General features: G+C 44.4%; 1 protein-coding gene across 9 annotated transcripts in view; it reads right to left on the bottom strand.

The window, feature by feature from the left end:
- ZBTB20 (zinc finger and BTB domain containing 20) overlaps positions 1-16590 on the bottom strand; it is a 683935-nt gene that overhangs the window by 332360 nt on the left and 334985 nt on the right. The window lies entirely within an intron of this gene.

Consider the following 16590-nt stretch of genomic DNA (forward strand, 5'->3'; position numbering starts at 1 on the left):
TATTCTTGTATATAGGAGGCAGTATTATAGTAGTTATATCCCTGTATATAGGAGCAGTATTATAGTAGTTATATTCCTGTATATAGGAGCAGTATTATAGTAGTAATATTCTTGTATATAGGAGCAGTATTATAGCAGTTATCTTCTTGTATATTGGGGGCAGTATTATTATACTTATATTTCTGTATATAGGAACAGTATTATAGTAGTTATATTCTTGTATAAAGGAGCATAGTATAGTAATATAGACCATTCTACAAAGTGAATACTAAGGAACAGGTGTAATGTCAGAACTGAGAAGTTGTCTGTCAGTTACTGAGCAGATAGTCTGGTTATTACACACATGACGCTGTTCTCAGGACAGACATCGCATACACTGACAGCAGCATTGTCATGGTGCTCCTGAGGATCCCTCCGCAGAACGTCTGTCAGGTTTAGCACAATGTCTCTGGTGAGCTCAGTAGAAAAGAAGTGGCATTCATATACTTTGCGGAGAGGATGAGGAGACGCTCTGTGTTCCCCTCAAGTGTACTGGAACAGTAAACAAACAAGCAGCGGGGTTTGGCTAGAAAACGCTTAAATGCTGATTGCTAAAGATTATCAACCCAAAAAACATGTGCAGTTTTGGTATTCTGCAATAAACATTCGCACATTGGCCGTATCATCCAAAAAGGAAGAGGCTGAGCAAGGACTCTATACAGCCTGAAGGAGTACGGTTTGATACGACATAATGGCAGTCTTTACAGCTGCTATGGGGCCGTTTCCCTTTCTATATAAAAAACTAAATGTTCTTGTGTCCGCCTCTACCCTTCACAGCAAGCAGTGGAGGAATGTGTACAATCTTAAAGAGTACTTGTCAAGAAAAATTACTTTTGACATGTCATCACACATGTCAAAAGTTATTGATCACAGCGGCTTTCAATGCTGACACCCACTTTGATCAGGGGATATAGCCAGGGAGAGATTGCAGCTGTGCCATCCACTACCTGGCCATATCTTTGTTACGGCTAAGTCCGCCAATGGAAGAGACTACCTAGACGGACAGAACAGACGGCCAGGGAGTGGACTGCACTTGTCCTTGGCTATATCTCCTGCTCACAGTGGGTCTTAGCAGTGATACCTGCTGCGATCAATAACTTTTGACATGTGTGATGACTTCTGAATAGATATCTTTCAAGGAGTCAAATAATCACTGGGCCCACTACTCCCCATATGTGCGCATGTTGTTCACAATCAAATGGAGAATCCCTTTTTATATGATACAGGGTCTTTATTCTCCTTTAGGTACCGATCCCCGACGTTTAGTAGTTTTTCCATGACATTTTCTATATGGACAGCAAGAGGGTGCATAGAAATGCTAGAGCCTATGACTTTTGTACTATACAAGACAGACATTGTGGTGGGACCTGAATTTCAGATATGGGGTCTTTAGTCTCCTTAAGGTACCAGTCTCTAACATGCATTCTGTATTATGACTTTCTACTATAGACTAATGGGCATCTACCCGCAAGAGCCGAAGTCCTATCTACTCTACAAGACTGCCATGGTGGTTGGATTTGCAGATTTGTATTTTTGATCCAGTCTGAAGATCTACACGGCTCTTCACACTAGGCATCACTTCACATCCTTTGCTGCTGGTTTTTGGCAGTGGATCAGGAGGTTTGGTTTTGCCGATTCCCTCCCCCAACATCTGTGAAGCCCTGTTCCCATTAGCTGGTTGACCAGTCTGGCGGAAGTCGCCATGTTAATTTAAGGTCGACTTTAGGACATGTGAAGATGATGAAGGGTGGAAGCGATGAGCAATGGAAGGGGAAAGGGGAAAGTTCAGAAGGTTGTAGGGGTACAGGTTACAAACCAAGCAGATGAATCTATTTCTAATTTGCTATAATGTACTCCTGCTACATCTTGGACCAATTTCCATTATACAACCTATACGTTCATGCCTGAATAACCCATTAAAGTGAAAAGTCAGAATTTTTGTGGAAGCGTGTAACCCTATGATGGGCAGATAGTATGTCGCCAGGTGTGCAATGCACTAAATACAACTGCACATGCTGGACGAAGACATCAGTGCCGTCATCCTATCCCTGCCGTCTCCATTGCACACCATACTGTACTTCCATTACAAAAAAAAAAAACAGGGATATAAATCCCGGCCTAATATCCCCCCCAGATTACTCAACGCATGACGAGAGTAACGGCGAGCCAGAAAGGATTCTTTGATATTTTTCCTGAATCGTGCAATGTGACCTGTAATTGCCATTGGGGGATATAAATCGATACGGCATATGTCGTCTGTGCCAGGCCCGCTCCCTGTCTCAGGGAAGATACTGATCAGGGGCTGTAATGCTGAAATGTTCATTTCGCCTCCCTGGCTCGCCCCGAGCCCGGTGTCATCTCTCACAGCTCAAATTCTATCCAGCAAACAACATTATGGAACCATTAAGAGCAGAATCTCGTTACATCGACACAGGCAGCGTTCTATCTCCGGCTCCGGCCCCAGCCAGCAGCGGCTTCTGCAAGTGCAATAAACAGAGAATTAGCCGCCGTGTAACACCTTCTGCGCCATTCTAGCAGTCGCTCTATAATTTAATATGTGTTTAATAGCGCTGTGTTTAAGGCGGCTATATTGCCATTGTAAGCAGTTACAGAGTCGGCAAGGGATTCATTGCTCAGTGCCAATAAAGAAAGACAAGAGGAGGTAAAAAGATGGGGAAAACTTTACAATCTCACCTCTGTGAGTTCTACACTCCATGAAGGTGGAATATATTTCATTTCTGCACAGCTTAAAGGCGCAGTCTGAAGGTATTTGGCGGCTAGTCCATCACTGGCTAGAGGAAAGTACTTGGATGAACGCAGTTCCGTCACCATTAAAGGTGAAAATAAAAGATTCCTGCAAATCGTCTTTACAATCTGCCTTAGTTTACTTATACACATAAGAGGCAGCTGTTCAAACACAGATGTAGCAGAGCTGAGAGGTTCTAGTCTGTGAATTGGGAGCTTACCTGTAGTCTTAAAAGACATCTTATGACTTTGTACCAAAAGACAAACTCGGCTATACTATATCAAATAAGCACTGCTAGGTCTGTATGAACATCAATTTGCAATTCCCATCTAGACATAATCCAGATATGATGATGACTTACTACTCTTGAGTCACATGCAGAGCTGCAATCACAATTCTGTAGCTGTCATTTGGAATCTGATAGCAATGAGCCGACATACAAGACTAAATGGCATATGATGGTTTGCTCTATGACGCATTGCATTATGTGAGCTGCATGGGTTTTGCAGTGGCTGGGGTATTGAAAAAGCAGAACAGAAACTGAACAGTAGGGGGCTGCTGAGAGATGTGAAGACAGAGCGAAAAAGATAGCCAGCATCCCCTTACTTTTTAGTTTAGAAGGCTTTAAACAGTACAGAGCTGCTGGGAAATATGAAGGTGGAGTGAAGAAGAAGCCAGCAACCCCTTACTGTTCAACGTCTGCTTGGAGATGTGAAGATGAAGTTAAAGGGGTATTCCACTCAAACACAACTTTTGATATGTTGCTGCCCATGGGGAGACTAACATAATCCTTGTTATTATTTATTCTGTCTTCTTCCCCCAGTTCTAAGCTGCTCCTTCCTTCTGTAAGCACAAAAATCTGTGCGTGAGCTTTTCTCTCTGTCTACCTCCCCTCCTCCCACCTCCCTTCTGAGACAGCTCATAAACTGTAAACAAGTCCCTAGCCGGCTGTATCTGCAACACTGTAGCTTCTTTGTAATGCTGAAAGGGTTATTCTGAAGTCAAGTTGTTAATGAACTGTGATTAATCCTCCCAGCATTACAAAGAAGCTACAATGTTGCAGATACAGCCGGCTGGGGACTTGTTTACATCAGCTGTCTCAGAAGGAAGGTGGGAGGAGGGGGAGACAGAAAGAAAAGCTCACAGACAGATTTTTGTGTCTTCAGCAGAAGGCAGCAGCTGAGAACTGGGGGAAGGAGACTGAATAGGTAATAACAAGGATGGAAGGAATTGTTAGTCTCACCATGGGGCGCAATATATCAGAAGTTATGTTTGAGTGGAATACCCCTTTAATAGTAATCCAGCAAGCCCTTACTGTATAGTGTCTGTCTGGAGAAAGCTCAAAACAGTAGAGGGCTGCAGGGAGATGAGAAAACAGAGCAAACTAGATAGTCAGCATTCCCTTTCTGATTAGTCTAAGTTCAGAGAAAGCTCTGACTAGTTGGGGGCTGCTGTGAGATGTGAGGATGGAGTGAGGAAGATAGCCTAGGATGAAGCCAGCAGCCCCCTACTGTTTAGAGTCTTCTCAGGGAAAGCTCTGAACAGTAGGGGGCTGCAGGGAGGTGTGAGGACAGAGCTAAGAATGAAAACTACAACTATGGCAGTATCTGTGGTGTAAGATATAATGTCACAAGAGGCGTCACATGATGCAGATGTTATGTGCAGAGGTCTTCATGTTCCCGTACACACCTGTCTCTTCACTAGATCTAAATCTTTCCTCATCCTTAAAAAAAAATTTACCACATTTTCTGCAGATATTACGCCCTGAGGATATTGCACCTACAACCTGCCCATGTGAACAGATGGCGGAGTAGCTATCTACCATAAGAACATAGGGATTTCTGATGAACCCAGCAGAAGCGACATAGAAGTATAACTCCCCTCCCTCCGAGATGGGTAACGGGGTATCGGTATAACGGGGCGAGGCTGGTGATGTATAGAGACCATCCAGTCCGTACGTAGTGTTACACCGAAGAGAGTGGAATATAGGAATATCTCCCACGATGCATCACTTCTTCTGGCAGATTACCAATTTTTTCCTCCGACTCAGTTATGATGGAACTGTGTGTAACTTATATCCGCAAGCCAGAAGGATGAAAAGGGGCGGCCTGATTTCTATTTCCTAGAGGTCAGATACTGTAGGTATTAGCTGTAGGTTGCTACAATGTAAAAACTTTACTGTGGCAGAGATTGCAGGGAGCACAAAGGGGGCGGGTATCGTTTGTACAGTAACTTTTGTGTTTGCGCACTTTTTTATGCCACAGTGGACATGGTGACTATTCAATACTATAGTGAATCTACAAGGGTTCTGCTTGGAACAAAAAGATTCTCTTAAATGGTGCATAGTGCAAGTGGTCAGCGTGTTTGACGTTTACACAGCAATGAATGGTGCAGGTGCATCATGTGTCCAGTGTGTGAGTGATGTATGAATGGTGCAGGTGCATCATGTGTACAGTGTGTGAGTGATGTATGAATGGTGCAGGTGCATTATGTGTCCAGTGTGTGAGTGATGTATGAATGGTGCAGGTGCATCATGTGTCCAGTGTGTGAGTGATGTATGAATGGTGCAGGTGCATTATGTGTCCAGTGTGTGAGTGATGTATGAATGGTGCAGGTGCATTATGTGTCCAGTGTGTGAGTGATGTATGAATGGTGCAGGTGCATTATGTGTCCAGTGTGTGAGTGATGTATGAATGGTGCAGGTGCATTATGTGTCCAGTGTGTGAGTGATGTATGAATGATGCATTATGTGTCCCGTGTGTGAGTGATGTATGAATGGTGCAGGTGCATTATGTGTCCCGTGTGTGAGTGATGTATGAATGGTGCAGGTGCATTATGTGTCCAGTGTGTGAGTGATGTATGAATGGTGCAGGTGCATTATGTGTCCAGTGTGTGAGTGATGTATGAATGGTGCATTATGTGTCCAGTGTGTGAGTGATGTATGAATGGTGCATTATGTGTCCAGTGTGTGAGTGATGTATGAATGATGCATCATGTGTCCAGTGTGTTAGTGATGTATGAATGATGCATCATGTGTCCAGTGTGTTAGTGATGTATGAATAGTGATGGAGTATTATGTGTCCAGTGTGTGAGTGATGTATGAATGCTGCAGGTGCATTATGTGTCCAGTGTGTGAGTGATGTATGAATGGTGCTGGAGTATTATGTGTCCAGTGTGTGAGTGATGTATGAATGCTGCATCATGTGTCCAGTGTGTGAGTCAAGTATGAATGGTACATAATGTGCCCAGTGTGTGAGTGATGTATGAATGGTGGATCATGCGTCCAGTGTGTGTGTGATGTATGAATGGTGCAGGTGCATTATGTGTCCAGTGTGTGAGTGATGTATAAATGGTGGATTATGTGTCCAGTGTGTAAGTGATGTATGAATGGTGCAGGTGCATTATGTGTCCAGTGTGTGTCATGTATGAATGGTGCTGGAGTATTATGTGTCCAGTGTGTCAGTGATGTATTAATGCTGCAGGTGCATTATGTGTCCAGTGTGTGAGTCAAGTATGAATGGTGCATTATGTGTCCAGTGTGTGAGTGATGTATGAATGGTGCAGGTGCATTATGTGTCCAGTGTGTGAGTCAAGTATGAATGGTGCTTCATGTGTCCAGTGTGTGAGTGATGTATGAATGGTGCAGGTGCATTATGTGTCCAGTGTGTGAGTGATGTATGAATGGTGCTGGAGTATTCTGTGTCCAGTGTGTGAGTGATGTATGAATGTTGGATTATGTGTCTAGTGTGTAAGTGATGTATGAATGGTGGATTATGTGTCCAGTGTGTGAGTGATGTATGAATGGTGGATTATGTGTCAAGTGTGTAAGTGATGTATGAATGGTTCATCATGTGTCCAGTGTGTGAGTGATGTATGAATGGTGCAGGAGCATTATGTGTCTAGTGTGTGAGTGATGTATGAATGGTGCTGGAGTATTATGTGTCCAGTGTGTGTCATGTATGAATGGTGCTGGAGTATTCTGTGTCCAGTGTGTGAAAGATGTATGAATGGTGGATTATGTGTCCAGTGTGTGAGTGATGTATTAATGCTGCAGGTGCATTATGTGTCCAGTGTGTGAGTGATGAATGAATGTTGGATTATGTGTCCAGTGTGTAAGTGATATATGAATGGTGCATCATGTGTCCAGTGTGTGAGTGATGTATGAATGGTACATAATGTGTCCAGTGTGTGAGTGATGTATGAATGCTGCAGGTGCATTATGTGTACAGTGTGTGAGTGATGTATGAATGGTACATTATGTGTTCAGTGTGTGAGTCATGTATGAATGGTGCTGGAGTATTATGTGTCTAGTGTGTGAGTAATGTATGAATGGTGCATAATGTGTCCAGTGTGTGAGTGATGTATGAATGCTGCAGGTGCATAATGTGTCCAGTGTGTGAGTGATGTATGAATGGTGCATTATGTGTCCAGTGTGTGAGTGATGTATGAATGGTGGATTATGTGTCCAGTGTGTGAGTGATGTATGAATGGTGCATCATGTGTCCAGTGTGGGAGTGATGTATGAATGGTGCATCATGTGTCCAGTGTGGGAGCGATGTATGAATGCTGCAGGTGCATTATGTGTCCAGAGTGTGAGTGATGTATGAATGGTACATTATGTGTCCAGTGTGAGTCATGTATGAATGGTATTGGAGCATTATGTGTCAAGTGTGTGTCATGTATGAATGGTGCTGGAGTATTCCGTGTCCAGTGTGTGAATGATGTATGAATGGTGGATTATATGTCCAGTGTGTAAGTGATGTATGAATGGTACATAATGTGTCCAGTGTGTGAGTGATGTATGAATGGTGCATTATGTGTCCAGTGTGTGAGTGATGTATGAATGGTGCTGGAGTATTATGTATCCAGTGTGTGAGTGATGTATGAATGGTGGATTGTGTGTCCAGTGTGTAAGTGATGTATGAATGGTGGATTATGTGTCCAGTGTGTGAGTGATGTATGAATGGTGCATCATGTGTCCAGTGTGTGAGTGATGTATGAATGGTGGATTATGTGTCCAGTGTGTAAGTGATGTATGACTGGTGCAGGTGCATTATGTGTCCAGTGTGTGAGTGATGTATGAATGGTATTGGAACATTATGTGTTAAGTGTGTGTCATGTATGAATGGTGCTGGAGTATTCTGTGTCCAGTGTGTGAGTGATGTATGAATGGTGGATTATGTGTCCAGTGTGTGAGTGATGTATGAATGGTGCTGGAGTATTATGTGTCCGGTGTGTGAGTGATGTATGAATGGTGCTAGAGTATTATGTGTCCAGTGTGTGAGTGATGTATGAATGGTGCAGGTGCATTATGTGTCCAGTGTGTGAGTGATGTATGAATGGTGGATCATGCGTCCAGTGTGTGAGTGATGTATGAATGGTGTCCAGTGTCCACTGTGTCCAGTGTGAAAAATATGGGTTCATGGGTGGCTGATATACAGCAGCATGCCTCCAGGGTGTAGGTGGTGCACGAGAAACACTGGTATAATATCAAGGTGTCCCATGTGCACCACAATGGTGTCCAGCATGTAAGTATTACATCTGCAGACCTTGGACAGGGTATCAGCAGCGCATGTTTGCTGTGTGTGCCGCATGTGTGTATGTATGGGGAATGGGTACCGCATATGGGTGGAACATGTGCATCCATTTTTTAATACTTATGACATTGTGGTTTTGTTGGCATGAAAAGGAGGGGGTTCTATAGACCCATGGGGCACAGAGCCTGCTCAAGATGGACGGCTGTTCAGCTCATGTAACACTATGGGGGCCGGACAGACCCCCAGAATTTTAAGGATGCTTTTTGGTGACTATCTGCATTCTGATGGGGATGTCCTAAGTTGAGTGAGTCCGAAAGCCTCCATGCACATCTGATCTTTAGAGGGGCTATTCACAATTTTTTTTTTCTTTTAAATCAACTGGTGCCAGAACGTGCCAGAGATTTGTAATTTACTTCTATTGAAAAATCTACCAGTACTTAAAGGGAACCTGTCACACTGAAAATGCAGTCCAGCCTGCAGGCATCATGTTATGGAGCAGGAGGAGCTGAGCAGAAAAGTTCAAGGATAACTTGTCATTTACCCATGTAAGGGCCCTATTCCACCGGACGATTATCGTTGGCATAATCGTTAACGATTAACGATCTCAAACGACCGCTATTGCGAAAGACCTGAAAACGTTCACTCATTTCCATGGAACGATAATCGTTACTTATGATCGTAATTGCGGTCGTTTTTCTTCGCTATTTCTTCGCTATTGCGTTCGTATCTATTGCGAACGACCGAACGATGTCTTATTCGATGCGAACTATTTGCGAACGTTTTGCGAACGAGTAACGATAAAAATAGTTCCAGGTCTTATAAAGCGATCAACGATTTCTCGTTCGGTCGTTAATCGTTAACTGCATTTCAACCGAACGATTATCGTTTGGATTCGAACGATTTAACGATAATCTGAACGATAATCGTCCGGTGGAATAGGGCCCTAAGTCTCTGCTCATTCTGGGTTAAGTAGTCACATGGGCGGTCCTATTCAGAGATTGACAGCTCTCTGTGTGTAAGTGTGTGAGTAGATGGAGCTGTCAATCACTAAGTAGACCACCCAATTGACTTCTTAACCTGCAATATGTAAAATACACAAGTCAGTGGCCCTAGTCAGTTATTGACTACCTGTCCACTTACATACAGATAGTTGTCAGTCTTTGAATAGGACCGCCCACATGACTACTTAGCCCAGAATAAGCAGTAATTTACATGGGTAAATAACCAGTTATCCTGAAACTTTTCTTACAAAACTATATATCAGTCTGCTCAGCTCCTTCTGTTCTATAACAAGATGCCTGCAGATTGGATAGTATTTTTAATGTGACAGGTTCCCTTTAAGTCTTCCAATACTTATCAGCCATTGTACGTCCTGCAGGAAGTGGTGTATTCACTCCAGTATGACAGTGCTCTCTGCTGCCACCTCTGTCCATGTCAGGAACTGTGCAGAGCAGGAGAGGTTTTCTTTGGGGATTTGCTACTGCTCTGGACAGTTCCTTATATTCTCAGACTGGAGAGAATATACCACTTATTGCAGGACATACAGCAGCTGATAAGTACTGGAAGACTTCAGATTTTTAAATAGAAGTAAATTATAAATCTCTTGCACTTGCTGGGACCAGTTGATTCGAAAGCGTTTTTTGGGGGGTGAACTACCCCTTTAACCCATAGTATATGGCCACTATTAGATGAGGAAACTCCTTTAACAGACAATTTTTTAAGTGTAAGGAGGCGGCTGTATGCACACGGCCCGGGGACGTCCCACGCATCTAACAGGCTGTGGTTTTTATATTTTGCTCTGCGTCCTGTGGACCCCGCTGGAGAGGTATTGTCACATCTCAATAATATTATAATGAGGGTTTCATAAAGCCCATTAACACTCTAAGCAAAGTGAAACGAAGGCGCTTTGTTTACTGTCCTCCCCTCCCACAGGTGGAGCCGCCTCCGGTGACACAAAGAATTCGGCACGGAAGGAGCCGATATCCTGCGCAAAACTTTAATTAATGTTTTACAGTTCAGAGGGGATTAGTGTCTCATCAGCGTCACCTCGCATGGGGCGCCGGGTGACACATAAAACTTGATGGTTTCTCTGTCAGCGGTGAAAGTGCAATGAGATAAAGTCTGGCTGCCGCATTTACATAGTGAATGTCACCGCAGCTTCATGAATATTGTACACCGAGCAATCGATAAGGAGAAGTTCAGAAACTTTCTGCTATATACTTTGGGGAATGTTAATCACGACTGGCGTACTCCTTAAATAAAGCCCCCCCCCTCCCCTAGAGACGCACGGGGAGAGGGGCTCTGAGGGACTCAAAAAAAAACATAAACCGTTTGTATCATTACACCTGCGACGTGATAAGGCTATGTTCACACTATGCCGTTTTACGTCGGTCTTTTCATGTTACGGATGACTGAAGCTACAGCTATAGAAGCCACCTGTCTAGACGGGTCCTCGTGTTCTAAGAATAGGCTGTTCCAATCTCCTCTGCCTGACAATGGCGTTGCGACCTGTCTGTGTGTGTAAATCAAGCCGCGTAGATGGCGAACACACAACACAAGCTGCGATATTAATTATGCATCTGGACTTCAGATATGACAGAGTTCCCATTGTTCATCACCGCGCTCCATGTCAACCTGTTTACGACCTTCATCCCTCCTCCTGTGTTGCTATTATTTCTTGCTTTGACTGTAGAGATCGTCTTAAGAGCGGATGAGGATGAAAAACCTTGCATGTGGTGGAGGCGCCATAGACACTTGTATATTGTATATAACCTTGTATGGCCTGTATATATCCATACTGGGGGGAGGGGGCATATACATTACACTCATACAGTAGACTGTATATATTAATACTGGGAGGGGGCCATTCAGTGTTGCAGACCCCATTTTTATTGGGCTGAAGGTCTAACTGAGTTTCTGTGATTCTACTGCATTAGTATGCCCCCTGCTTGTACAGTTGGTATGTCTGGGTCACCTCCCACTTCTGGTACTATCAGAGCCCTCCAAAAGTCTCCTCGTTCCCCTGAGCCAATGGGTACTCCACTAAATTCAGGCCTCTCTCCGCCAATAGGGAAGGAGCCCATAGAGTCTCTAAGTCAGGATGGAGAGAGCCATGGTGTGCAGTCTGTTCGGTCCGGTCTAGTAGAAGGGGAGCTTAGACTATGTGTCCAGTATTTCTGTGTTCCTAAGTTCCAGAACCATGCTGTGCTAAACACTAGAGGTGCGACTACCACTAAGGTTTTGCTAGTCCACGCTGCAAGGTCCATTGTCTCTTAAGTCTTGAGTCAGGAGCTGGAAAAGCTGCAAATTGCCGAAGTGCCCCCCTGCTCTTTGGTTTCCCATACTCGAAGACTGGCCAATGACTGTGCACACTGGCTTCCAAGACCGTGACTGCACTCCTGCATTTGCTGTAACGGACCTCATCAGCAGAATCTAAGGGGTTATTCAGTGTTACAAAAACATGGCCACTTTATAGCGTCAGCACCACTATGGTCTCTAGTGTGGGTGCAGGTTTTGAACCTTTGAAGAGAATGGAGCTTAATTGCAAACCGCACCTGAACTGGAGGCAAGAGCGGTGCTGTCTCTGGAAGAAAGTGGCCACGTTTTGTAGGGCTAGATAACCACTTTAAGTAGTTGCCCATACCTTGGTTCGTGTCTACCATGTAACTTATCTCAGAGACTGTCCCCTAGTCAAGTACTGCCTTCTCCTCCTAAATTCTTCAGTTTAACCTGCGAACAGCAGAAGTACTAATTCAAAGGTACATTGCAATGTACTGTATGTACAAGAACTGTTCAGTAAAGGTTACAGTTCAAGATGGAGCCTGATGGAGAGAACTGATGGTCGATGTGCTTGTGGTTCTGAAGGAAAGCTAGCATACCACTCTGGCCTGTGACACAAGCTGCAGTGCACTACACCACCATCTGCAGACCCCCATCTACAGAGGGTGTATATACACAATATACCCAATTCACCCACACATGCAACATAAAGGTTGTGGACAGCTGGTTGAAGCGCTCAATACAGTGAAATCCTAGGTGCGGTACTCCCTGCAAAACATGAATATGCAGAAAAGAGCCAGTGGAGCCATCATATTATATGGCCCTAAAAGTCAATGTAATTACTAGGGAAAAACCAAGACCAGGTAACCATCCACAGACAGCTGTTTCAGGGTGCTGACCCTCATCAGTTGGAGCAACTGAGGGGCAACACCCCGAAACAGCTGTCTGTGGATGGATACCTGGCCTTGGTTTTACCCTTGTCATTACATTGACTAATAGGGCAATTGAATATGATGGTTTTGGTGGTTTCCCTGCAGGAGCCACCCTCTGGCTGGGTCCTTCCCGGAGAGATATCGGCCTGTGTTTTGAGACTCTTAAATGAGGCTCCACTGGCTCTTTTTTGCATTTTTAAATAATGTCCATATGATAATATAAAGACCGGGATTTCCCCATACACTGATACAGAGGTAGATACAAATGGTACATAGGCTCTGCACACCATATCAGTGATAACACTGCAGTTACATCCAGTGATTTACAAGGGTCTTCTTCTTGGAGTTTTTCACTTTTCCATTCTATAATTATTTATTATTATTCTATTATAATTAATTATACATGTACAGCTGGTATAAACTGGGTATCTCCTGTATATAATTATATATGTACAGCTGGTATAACCTGGGTATCTGTATATAATTATATATGTACAGCTGGTATAACCTGGGGATCTCCTGTATATAATTATATATGTACAGCTGGTATAACCTGGGGATCTCCTGTATATAATTATATATGTACAGCTGGTATAACCTGGGTATCTCCTGTATATAATTATATATGTACAGCTGGTATAACCTGGGTATATACTGTATATAATTATAAATTCACAGTAGGTATAACCTGGGGATTTCCTGTATATAATTATATATGTACAGCTGGTATAACCTGGGGATCTCCTGTATATAATTATACATGTACAGCTGGTATAACCTGGGGATCTCCTGTATATAATTATATATGTACAGCTGGTATAACCTGGCTATCTCCTGTATATAATTATATATGTACAGCTGGTATAACCTGGGGATCTCCTGTATATAATTATATATGTACAGCTGGTATAACCTGGGTATCTCCTGTATATAATTATATATGTACAGCTGGTATAACCTGGGTATATACTGTATATAATTATAAATTCACAGTAGGTATAACCTGGGGATTTCCTGTATATAATTATATATGTACAGCTGGTATAACCTGGGGATTTCCTGTATATAATTATATATGTACAGCTGGTATAACCTGGGGATCTCCTGTATATAATTATACATGTACAGCTGGTATAACCTGGGGATCTCCTGTATATAATTATATATGTACAGATGGTATAACCTGGCTATCTCCTGTATATAATATATATGTACAGCTGGTATAACCTGGGGATCTCCTGTATATAATTATATATGTACAGCTGGTATAACCTGGGTATATACTGTATATAATTATACATGTACAGCTGGTTCTCCCGCCTATAGTGACTAGGACTCGCCTCTGCTGCAATGTATAGCGGAGCTGTTCCTGTGATATATACAATTGGAGCTCTGGTGCTGTAGGTCGGCAGTAATTTGTGATGTGACAATATAATGCTATAATTACTTTATAAGATTATGTAGTAGAAAGGCTCATAAATTAAGTGTATTATACCTGCAGGTAATTGTTAGCTTGGGCTTCTAAACAAAGGTGAATCAGCACATGGCACCCCTCCTCTCCCCCGCATCAGAACACTTCACTTACTGAAGGCAACAAGCATTCATTATATAGAAAGGAATTGTAGGATGGTTTTTGTCGCTGGAGTAAAATGAGAAGAATAAATAAAGTTCTTTCACCTTCTGGGCAGATGATACTGGATGTAACAAGCTGTATGGAGAATGTACCGGCAACAGTGCCAGAATCACCACAAATCCAACAATCAGGATTACTCTGCAGGTAGAAGTGAAAGAACCTACAGACCATACCGAGCTATAAAGAAAACAGCCGCAACAAGTACTATAAAACTCCTACAAAAACGGCCACAGAGTGCACACAAGATGCTGGTTGTTCTCACTCCTGCGTATAATATTGGGGATAAGTATAAAGGAAATGGGATTTCTGGTGTGAGTTCTATCCTCTTAAGTGTGGGGATTCTAAAGTATTGTCAGGGATTGTGCACAGTGACCCCACTAGCAGAATAGTGAGTGCAGCTCTAGATTACAATACAGGATGTAACTCAGGATCAGCACAGGATCAGTAATGTAATGTATGTACACAGTGACCCCACCAGCAGAATAGTGACTGCAGCTCTGGAGTATAATACATGATGTAACTCAGGATCAGTAATGTAATGTATGTACACAGTGACCTCACCAGCAGAATAGTGAGTGCAGCTCTGGAGTATAATACATGATGTAACTCAGGATCAGTAATGTAATGTATGTACACAGTGACCTCACCAGCAGAATAGTGAGTGCAGCTCTGGAGTATAATACATGATGTAACTCAGGATCAGTAATGTATGTACACAGTGACACCACCAGCAGAATAGTGAGTGCAGCTCTGGAGGATAACACAGGATGTAACTCAGCATCAGTACAGGATCAGTAATATATGTACACAGTGACCTCACCAGCAGAATATGAGTGCAGCTCTGGGGTATAATACAGGATGTAACTCAGGATCAGTAATGTAATGTATGTATACAGTGACCTCACCAGCAGAATAGTGAGTGCAGCTCTGGAGTAGACTGGAGGATAGGCGGGTGTGGTCACTCTCAGTGTGTGTAGGTGTGTCCGTCTGTGCTCCTGAGCTCCAGAGAGAGAGGCTGATTTTCCACCTGCCTTTCCCAGGAGTGTGGCAGGCTTTCAGCATGGATCCCCGGGAATCCAAGGCCTCCATCTCCCGAACCAGGCCGGCGGGGGGTGGAGAGGAAAAGCTACCGGCCAGCGCTCCAGCCTGTGGACTGAGGAGATCTGGAAGGGTCCGCAGCAATGTGGCCCCTGGCCCCCAGGCAATGGCTTCCAGTGATGGAGGAAAGAAATCTGCAGCTAAGAAAACTCCAGCAGTGTCCAGGAGTCAGCCGGTGGAGATGTGGGGTGAGCGAGGCCCCAAGGAGTCTGCCAGCACATACTGCTCCCGCATCACCGCTAAGTTTGCGGAATACGAACAGCTTGGGAAAGAACTGAAGGCAGCAAGAGAGGATCTGCGCTTTCTGAGGTACCAGGCTAATACGGCTCCCAAGAGGAAGAAGCCAGAGTTCTCTCCCAGGATCAAGTCCCTGAGTGCCCAGGTAAAGGGGATAGAGGAGAGGAGGGCGGCCATCCTAGAAGGGAGCGACCTGTTCAGGGAGAAATTGCGCAATGAGGATCGCTTTGCCACTATGAAATCCCCTAGCAGCAGAGCGGATGATGGGGGTGATGCTGCAGGAGATGGGGAGAGTAGTAGTGGAGAGGAGGAAGAAATGGAGGCTGAGGAGGCTGTAAAAGCTGAGGACTTGGTGGAGTGTAAGGAGGAGGACTGTGTGATGAATGAGGACCCCTCTGATGTCACCCAAAGTACCCCCCAAAGCATGCAGGAGAGCTACAGCATTATGGCAGCGCAGGTGGCTCTGCCAGATACTGATGAGGATGATGATGATGATGATGATGGTCTGTCAGATGGAGGACTACTACAGGCCATAGTCAGGCAGGAGTCCCCCCTGAGGATGGAGGCCTTCACCTTTGGAGAAGATCTCGGTGAGGATGTTCCGGTAAAAAGAAAAGCCGCAAAAAAGCAAGAGAGTGTGAGTCTTGTGTTCACTCCATTCCAGCAGTCCGGGGCGGCTGAGAAGTCAGTCCGGGCGGCTGGTGACTCCTCTACACTGCCAGTCCCCATTTCTGATGTGGAATGGGGCCAGCAAGGAGGAGAGAGAGATGGCAAAATGGCGGAGAAAGCCGCTCCTGCTTGTGTCAGTAGTGGGGGCGGCCATAGTAAAGAAGGGGCGGACAGGAAGGTTCAGGACCTCTCGGGAGTCTTGGGTGCTGCAGGACGCTCCTTTGTGGGGGGTGCCCGGGCATCAGAGACTGGTGTGGAAAGTTCCAGTATGTCACATCTACCTGGACTGACAGCGGTTCCGGTTGCCGTGTCTCCTGCTGTGGGCTCTGTGGGATCGCAGCGGGAAGGCGCATCTTGTGGGAACGTAATAAGCAACTCTCCCAGGTCAAGAACATTGGAGCCTATAATGGGTTTCAGCGG

Source organism: Dendropsophus ebraccatus, chromosome 11 (assembly GCF_027789765.1).
Source record: "Dendropsophus ebraccatus isolate aDenEbr1 chromosome 11, aDenEbr1.pat, whole genome shotgun sequence".
NCBI lineage: Eukaryota > Metazoa > Chordata > Amphibia > Anura > Hylidae > Dendropsophus > Dendropsophus ebraccatus.